The 9,629-nt window shown below is 42.9% G+C and overlaps 1 protein-coding gene across 8 annotated transcripts in view; it reads right to left on the bottom strand.

The window, feature by feature from the left end:
• Window positions 1–9,629, bottom strand: part of LOC107263850 (fat-like cadherin-related tumor suppressor homolog) — a 217,462-nt gene that overhangs the window by 187,513 nt on the left and 20,320 nt on the right. The window contains exon 2 of one of the 8 annotated variants that reach the window (XM_025081169.1): window positions 1,833–1,978. The exons of the other annotated variants lie outside the window; for them this stretch is intronic. The gene's annotated coding sequence lies outside the window, so the exon portion shown is untranslated. The remainder of the gene's footprint in view (window positions 1–1,832; window positions 1,979–9,629) is intronic. 8 annotated transcript variants of the gene reach the window in all.

The raw sequence follows: 9,629 nt of genomic DNA, 5'->3' as shown, positions 1-9,629 counted from the left end.
TTTTTTTTTTTTTTTTTTTTTTGGGCGACGCCTTTACGCGCGTCCATGTCCGTCCCGATGCATTCCCGGAATACCGGGTATCCGAACGCACCCATTTATTGCCGTTGGAATTTATTTGGAGTACAATACACGTGACGCCGTGTATATAGCCGATCTGTCACATAGTCACGTCTCGAGTACATACGTATATATATATATTGTCTGTTATACTGTGAATAGTCACATTGTACTTTGACAGCAGTGAGAGTAAGAGAGGCAGAGATAGAGGCAGATAGTAAAAAAAAAAAAAAAAAATTCTCGCAGAAACAATAAGTATATCACGCTCGAACCCTCTGGCTACATGTTACGTGCGTCTCTTGTGAAAAAAAAAAAAAAAATACAAAGAGTTACAAAAAGATAATCCGCGACACGTGTTTATCTCGTGTGATGAAAATTGAAAGTAACGTTAAAGGTAAGTAATACATATACGTGCGGAACGGTGACGAAATCCTATATGGATTTCTTGAGGAGCGACGCCGAGCGTCTGGTCGGATGGCTCAAGTGGATTTTAGGAAATACGAAGTCCGTCCTTCAGATTTGGAACGGGCGATATATCGCGCTGTATAAGGAACACGTGGATGCACGGAGACTTCGTCCTGGTACGCATTGCAGGTCCTTGAATAATTTTCAACCTAGACTTACGCAAATGCATACAAAGAATTGCATCGCGTGTTGAATGGCAAAACTTGGCCGTAGGAAGGTCCTGTGTAATATATATATATATATATATATGTAGGTACGCTTTGAATGTTATATGCGCGGTAATCCCAAAAATAAGGCAGGGATTATTTAGACCCCTTGTATTATACTGACAAAAGATGTACTATATGGTATACCTGTATAATATATATATACACATAGATCAGTGGGCAGAGGCAGCCAGAAGAGCAAGGACTGTGTTTATGGATTATAATCGCAAATCGGACCAGCATAAAATGTAGATTAGAATTTCCATCTTTGTATTTACATATTTTACAGTTAACAAACCGTCATCCCCAATAAACAGGGTGCCATTTCGTATTCATTGCGTACGTGGAATGGCGCGCGGGGTTATCACCCAATTTCGTGACTTTCTTAATAATTAAAGAGACGTATGCGACTTGTACACGTGGCTTAAGGCGGGAGCAAAAATAAAATCCGTGCTACGATAAGAGCATGGAAAAATCTAATGTTACGTATGCGATACAAGCACATATGCACTTGCACGGTAATTGCATCCCAGTCACGTGACGCGTTATGGTTTCTTATGAAAAAAAAATAATAATAATAAAAATTAAAAAAAATCGCTCTTTCCACGTTTACCCCATTACGTACTTTTACGGTCTTTCCGATCACACCGCGATCCCATACAGCCTGTAATTAGTCTCGACTTTGAGCTGGCAGAGGAAAAAAAAATAAATGCTTGATAAAAGTCACTGAAAATAGTGCAAAATGATTAATTCCGCATAACCACGTTGCGGCAAGAGCGCAGCAAACAGAGCAAAGCAAAATGCATGCTAAACAGTTACGATGTTTAAATTAACCGGACTAATTACGAGCAAACGGGAAACACGTCCTTTGACCCATGACCTCATCAATGACTTCCGCCTTGCTAAGCTTAACAGGAACGATGAAATCGATTGACCAGTGATTATCGATCAATTAAACAATTCGAATTAAGACTTTTGACAGATATATATGTATATATATATATATATATATATACTATGTATATACAGACCCCTCCTAATGAGAAAATACCTGTACCGTATACCTCGTACGGTCCATCATTTTGTGTATCAAGCAATATTCACCTGTCTCTCACTGAATAAATAAGCAGTCCCCATCATAAAACTGGATCATCGATCAATTCCGTCCCAATGATCCAATCGAAGTGTAATCGATCCAGATCCGCAAAGTTCACCCGTAACTTTCCTACTAACCATCGAATTCGACTCACCTGTAACAAATAAAATGAGAAAAAAAAATCGATCAGTAAAATAAAATCGCAAATCGATATAAACAACGAAAACCAATAATCAAGAACCGTCAATTAAATTTCCTATAATCGATTCGTTATCGATTTTACGTCAAGCCAAACAATAGCGTGGCTCTCGCGCATCGATATACCTAAGAGATACAGTAGCCAGGAAACAGTACACAAAGTATATATATATATACACCAGTTACCCGGCGAACCTTTCCCACGAGGAGTAATTCGAAAAAAAAAAAAAAAAAAGATTTCACCAACGAAACCAGAAGTAAGAAAGTACACGCAAGTCTGTTCGCAAAAGGTCAGAGCATAGTTGAAAGCAGAAAGGAAGTTAGTACGAATGTACTCATTGTCAGATATTACGAGCTGTCAGATACCCGCAACGTGAATACAGTCGACTCCCTTGCCGGCGATAACTCATTCGAGAATTAAAGGCCGTTATAAGGTGATCGCGAGGGAGTTAGCGTGATTCGACTGTACGCAATCACGCATCGCGTAGAGACACGCGGTAACGTCAATTGGCCAGAGCGCATTGGTAGGTAAAGGTAGATCCCTGCCGATACCCAAGAAAACGAGTAATCGGGTTGCGCAAGGAGGCCAAAAAAAAGTGCGGAAAGCGAAAATAGCACACAGGACCCACGTACGTGCGCAATCAATAAACGGCGAGTCTCTATACGTTAAACGTGTTGAAGCATACGAGAGATTAATGGCGGCCATTAAAGTGTCTCCTTCTGGGAATGCAAATTAAAGTGTGTATTAGACAGTCCGCGCGGAGCTCAGTTGAAAACAGCCTTAAAAACCATATCGCGGGTTAACTCCAACTTTAATTACCTAATCAAGACCCAACTCCGGCTACAGTGTTGCCACGAGGTGTGTCCGAGATATTTAACAGTACCTGATACGTATTACGTATAACGTCTGTGCCTCGAGACGGCAAAGGAGCCAGCGTGACGTCATCGGCGAGATACTGTATTGCCACCATCAGATTTCTGAATAGTTCAGAGACAACCGCGTGCGTCTGACAGGCGTTCTCGTCTTTGCCGTTCTGCGCCAGACACCCTTCTGAACCACCCCCACCCGAAGTCCCGTCAACCCTCATTTTATTTAATATCTATTTATAAACCTTTACCGCCCGTCGTCCTGAGTTCACGATACTTATCCGACCTCCGCCCTTCTTTCCCCCCACCGTATATTCGTCTCTTTGCCGATCGGTGACGAGTAGGAGAGAAATTTGAAATTTTTCGAAAATTTCTCACAATTTTTATCCACGTTGACATATATACAAGTCAACGTCAACGTCAACCTTATATGGTATACCATATATATATATATATATATACCATATAAGAATCAGCAAAACATTATCTACGAGGGCCATATGGCTCTTAGGGTGGCTGGTATCACGTGACGTCACGCGTTACATACGAAATTCACACGAGTCTCGTTTCGCGAGATCTTCATCCCCCCATAGAGATTCCTCAAAACGTTATACGAGGGTTGTACAGACGTATTTTATCGTTGACATTATCACCCTTATAAAAGCAGGCGAAAAAAAAAAAACTGAACGAATGTTCAAGCGAGGGAGGGGAAGGAGGAGGCAGTAGGAGGAGAACGAAATTATGATACGTTAACTTGGCGAGGCATCGTGCGATAAGCCTGACGTTACGTATGCGCCTACGTATGAGAGTTAATACGGTACGGGCATGGGGCGGCCATAGAAAAGTATTCTTCTAGATAATATACTAGTCGTGAGGAATGTATATTTCGCGCACGGGTGATAAGTTACCCTCTGAAACAAGAAAGTACGTAAATATAAACTTAATGCAATACACGTTATACGTGAAATTCTTCAGTGACTTGCCAAAGTCATTCGTTCGCTTTGTAATATCGCGCGATATTACATACGTATCTACCTGCACACGCACTTTACACAGTACCCACGTGATACGTGCACGTTGCATTCCATCCCGCGTGCTGTCGAGATGAAAAGAGGAAAGCGAATATCCCACAGTGGCATATGCGTAATCGTGACAGCACTGAATTAGCATTGGTAATTGCTCTAATTAATTAGCGATAATTCTCACGTCCCGATGCATCCTGTACATTCGGGTCCAGCTGGTCGGTAGGCACGGGAAATGCGATTCGATGACGGCGAGAGGATGAAGTTGGGCAAAATTTTTTTTTTTTTTTTCGAAAAATTTGCATCACCGAATTGGACCATACGCAGCATCCGCGCGTGTAATTAAGTCGTAATATGCATCTTTGTAAAAGTGCATGGAGATCGAGGCCGTAAGATTGGGACTCCCAGAAGCAAGCCTACCGAGCGCGCTACAACGTAGGGACATACCGAATGCATCGTATGCACTTCTCGGCGGGGGCCGATAACTTTACGATGCACTTTATACAGGCAATTAAAATTCTCAGAATAGAATCCGTCGACGTATATACAACAATAAATAAATCAATCTGCACCGTGGCATTTCTCTGTTCCGCCGAGCGTGACGCTGCGCGCGCGCTGCACCCAAGCGTCTACGAGTTTGCCCAGCAGAATGCAATTCCGATGCATTTCCACGGGCGCTTAGGGCAAACGACGTAGATAGTCAATGACGGATCGTCGTAATGCTAAATATTCGTCCCGGGTATCTTTCGTAATTTGCTATACGTGTACGTATATATGTTTTGGGCCTGATGCCAAGGGTCCTACGTTATTGTGTGTAAATGCACTATACTGCAAACCGCGCGCTGCAACAATACACCATACGTATTACGTGCATATACATACTGCACCATTGTCCATGCACTTACAACGAACGGAGGGTTGGTGCTCTCAGGCTCATTATGCAATTGCACTGTATGCACCGGGTGGTAGACGTCAGAGGTGACCAACTGCATACAATTGCACTGCAGTGCACCTATGCACACGACTGCATACACAGTCAGAGATTCAATGTCAAAGGCCTCAACGAAGAATTGCATCCAGGTAATTTTTTTTTTTTATAATCCAAGTAAAAAGAAAATTTAATCTCGCGACACCTTTACGAAGGTATTCGCAGTATCCCAGACGTCGTTCATGACGTCGCCCATGACGTCATGGATCGTTAGACGTCGTTTCACGAGCGTACCGTGCAACCTAAAAAAATTAATGACCGACGTCGATCGTCGCGACGCCTCGTTTCCATCCCTTTTCGAATCGATCGATATTACCACCACCGACCGTCACTAATTGCATTTTACTTCCCGACGACCTCGTTGCACCTCGTGCACCGAGTAACAGCCGCAAGACGATGCACCGTTCACAAGTCAGCTGCAATCGTCTGCGGCTTTAAATACAAGGCTACTTCCAAGTGGGCGGCTGTTTCGCGTTATCGTGCACGTGTGAAGAGCTCGAGGGGTCCTCGACTCTCTATTCCTACCGAGTTCCATTCTCCGAGCGTTGCGACGCTTGTATTGTTCCCGTCAGCGGCGTAAAAGCAAAAAAAAAAAAAACAGTGAAACGTGCCGTACTTGCACTTTTACGTACAATAGAAAAAAAGAAAAAAAAAAAAATTTCAAATATCACACCGACGTCGCCTATGCACTTCTATGGACGATCGGGTTACTCGGAGCGCTGTAAAGAGATTGCGTAATAAAATTGCACTGCGCGCAACGTCACATGTGACAAATGCACATGACCGCCACAATGTCGTAAAATAAAAGTCATTAAGTGACAGTCGCGTCATTGGAATCAAAATTCAAACTGAAAATGTATATATTTGACAAATGAAATATTTCACAATAGCCAATGGACCACATTAATATCCACATACGCGATACAATGGAAAACCCATATGAGTACGATATTATATTTCGAACTTGCACCACATACCTAACATACTCGCATCCAATTACCCGCAGAATTAAAATGCATGGAAATGCAGGGCAACATGTTAATAGAATTGCCAGGAGAAAAATAACACCTCATTAATTATTCAAGTTAATTAAAATCACAATTAATTATTTTACCCCATAAATATCAATGAATATCTTGACCAATGATTTTTTTTTTAATGAATACGTAAAAATCAACTATCCCCCTATCTCGTGCATTCCGTATATCAATAACCGTCGTATATACGAATTAACCGGAGAAGGTTGTCAGGGATATTATCAGAATGCATTCCGACATAACAGAGACAGCAGAAACGCATACACAACGATGCACCAAGCCAGCGCCGTTGCACCAGTACATAAACCATACGATATCCACTTTACTCGGGCACATATGATCAGCCACATATGCAACGTACATATGACGTCGAAACATGCTATACGGGGAACGTGTTATGCCAGCCACGTAATGTCAAGTTATGTTTGGCTAAGTCAACCCATGTGTAAGCTCGCGTCGATTACTCGATCAGACTCGAGCGATACATTGCATATATGGATATAGGGCTAGATGCACATACGGTGCATACGTGGAGACGAGGAGGTGAAGATTTTCAAAAATAAAATCCTATCAAAGTGCCACAGACCTATTGGATTCTTAGGTAACGTAGTCCCCTTGGCGAAAGCAAAAGTTTGTCTCGGGGAAATAAAACTGGCGACTTTACCGTGTTAATAAGGTAGCATATAGTATATGGGATCAGTGGCAGGGTACCCTGGTACAATTTAGCTCGTCTCAGAACCAAGGCTTACCGACCCCTACGTTACCAGCAATTCGTACCATATACCATGGTACATTGTATAAGAGGGACACGGGTGTACAGTGCTACGGTATATACACGGTGTACTAACAGTAACATAACTTGCCCAATTTAATACGTAATATTCTTGGCACGAGGTCCCGTTACGCCATTATATAATTTCGAACGAACAACACCGAGATATAACAGTTTCAAAGAAATTTATTTATCCAGCGGTCGTTTCACCGTTTTACGAGACCCTGTGGTCTGGCGCGATTTTACCTGTTTTCCAAAAAAAAAAAAAATTTTTTTTTTAATTTTCTTCTCTCAACCCCCCACCCTTGTCCCATCGTGACGAAGTCTTTGAAATTTGATGATTCGAAAAATTATCATTTGGGATTATTATTTTTCGAGTCCCATTCGTCATTTGACATTGGATCGGGTGCATCCAGAATTGCATTCAAAGAATGCACTCGGTGCATCTGTATACAGTAAATGATCGCCAAGAACTGCACCGATAATTACCATGACACAATCGGCCATCGGTCCTGTCTTAATTGGAGCATGTACCGATAGTCCCAAGTTCAATGAAATCATTGTACAGTCGTATACCCAGGAAGTACACAGTACTGATCACCTAAGAGACTGCCGGGGTCGTTAGACGATAAGGTCGGAGAAAGAAAAAACAATTTTAAGTGCATCCCTCCACGTATGCACTTCTTGAGAAAATCGAGCAAAAGGAAAAACAGCGGGTTGCATTTCTGTACGAGAGAAAAGAATCGACCGATCGAACTTGTCTCGTTCGTTTAACGCGTTACGAATAAACATAAGGTTGGACTGCGGATTTGCATCTTCCCGAGGTCATACATATTAACGCATGCGTGCACGCGTGTCTTCCAACCAGACATTCTTATATGCACCATCCTGCTGCACTTTTTATACCAGCGCACCGGTGGGTCTGCAATTATACCGTCGTAAAAACAATCCCACAGCCTTCCGTGCTTGTCACGCGATCGCCTAACAGGGCAAAAATGAATTTCGGATAAATTCGATACCGGGTGATTTCAAGAAAAAAAAAAAAAAAAAAAAAATCATTTTACGATCAAAACCTCCAAAACAAACAAGACTTTCTAGGCGAGATCAGTTTTTTTTTATCGCTACTAAAATTTAATATTTCACCAGACACAATGGCGTCGGACTTAGAAATCAAAGAGTCTCCTGGCGTAGCCTAATATACCTACCAGGTTCCGTTCGCCAATTTGACTTTCCAGCCTGGTAACTTATTGCACGTACGACTATAAATACGAAGTACGTATATACATACGCAGCCATACGAAAGCCGGGCTTCCACGAGTGACTTCTTATCCCGTGGAAGCCAGAGAATAGCGGACCCTAATGACCCCTGAGTGGGTCTGGGCCGGCATTAAATCGGCGACCGACCAACTTTCCCCAGCACGAGGAGACGTTTCGCCTCTTTTTCATCGCGCACCCTGGGCAAAAATAAAACCGGGAACTTTCGCGATAAAAAAAAAAAAAAAAAACGAATTCAGAGCCCGACCCTACGTAAGCGCGATTAATCGCTACGTGAAAATGCACCTCTGCAATAATTTCAACTGATCCCCAAAAAAAAAAAAAAAACCCCACTCACAGCATCTTCGCCAAAAAAGTTTTCGTTCCCTAAAAAAATCATCGAGGAAATCATCCTCCGCGTAAAACGACTCTGGCATTAAAAGACGTTTGGGACGCGAAGTCGACAAACACTTTCGCCGTATTACGTGAAGTCCCGCGAGCAAAGTTTGCGCCGTCGTCTTAGCTCCGATGAATCTCCCGGGCCAAGATCAAAGGCGGCACTCGGGTCGCACCGAGAGCGAGTGGGATGCGAGCGAGCATCCCGGGATACGGAGAGAGGCTGGCGAAGCACGTGGACGAGGAGTGGGGAGGAGGAAATTTGGCCAAGAGGGCCAAGAGCACTCCGAAGTCGGATGAAACCGGAAGGAACAAAGTTTGTCGAAAGTTTCCTCGAGTAAAAGGACTTCCGAATGTTCTCCCTCGTCCGAGGACCGAGGACGCCAAGGACGACGTACGAAGTGGCTGTGTATCTCGAGTCAATTCTATTTTACGAGAATTCGGCCCTGGAACCTAATGCAATTTACATAACAAAGTGGCCCCCCCACCCCCTCCGGTCATTCATCCCCCCTCGCTTGTAATTCCCATTCGTGTGTCAACCTTCAAAGCAACTGTACTTTACGGTATCGAGATGTATATATAGGTATATGTAGGAACAGTAATGTGTATCGGGTACATTAGTTTCATAGAAAAAAATTAACAGCTGGTATCGGCAGGACATTTCGCTACGGTTAACTGACTTTACGTAACGGGTAAACGAAGGACGCTGTCGTTCATTCAAATTCATTAGAAAACTCCCCCGTTCACGTTCAAACTCAAATTTACGAAAGCACCGGGGTACTCTCGAACCGGCAAGCGTATCGTCCGTAGACATATATATATATATATATATATATATATATATATATATATATATATATATATATATATATATATATATATAAGCACCTAGAAATCCCGTTACACGTAGTAAACCGTACGGCTTTCCCCGTGGTATCCTTAAGGGAGATTTCCACGCGAATCCCGAAGTTTCCAGCAGAGTTTCCAAGCCTCGACCGTGCGTCCCTTTGGCTCACCGAGTTATATGAATAATATACAATACTGTTACGCGAGCAGTCATAGCAGCTGCGAATAAAATCCAGCTAAGGCACGAGAAGACGAACACTGGCGCTCACCGTCAAGTACACCCTTGGAACCCCTTTCGCTTTAACCGCGTGTGCATCGAACCCACCGACCAACCCCCACTTCAACCCCTTTCGACAAAACCTTCCAGATAGGCCACCGGGTATTACGGTGAACGGACGTAAAAAAAAAAAAAAAAAAAAAAAAAA

The sequence above is a fragment of the Cephus cinctus genome, unplaced genomic scaffold (genome assembly GCF_000341935.2).
Source record: "Cephus cinctus unplaced genomic scaffold, Ccin1 Ccin1_scaffold0167, whole genome shotgun sequence".
NCBI lineage: Eukaryota > Metazoa > Arthropoda > Insecta > Hymenoptera > Cephidae > Cephus > Cephus cinctus.
Note: the sequence above shows the minus strand (reverse complement) of the source record. Positions and strands in the feature narration are given on the sequence as shown.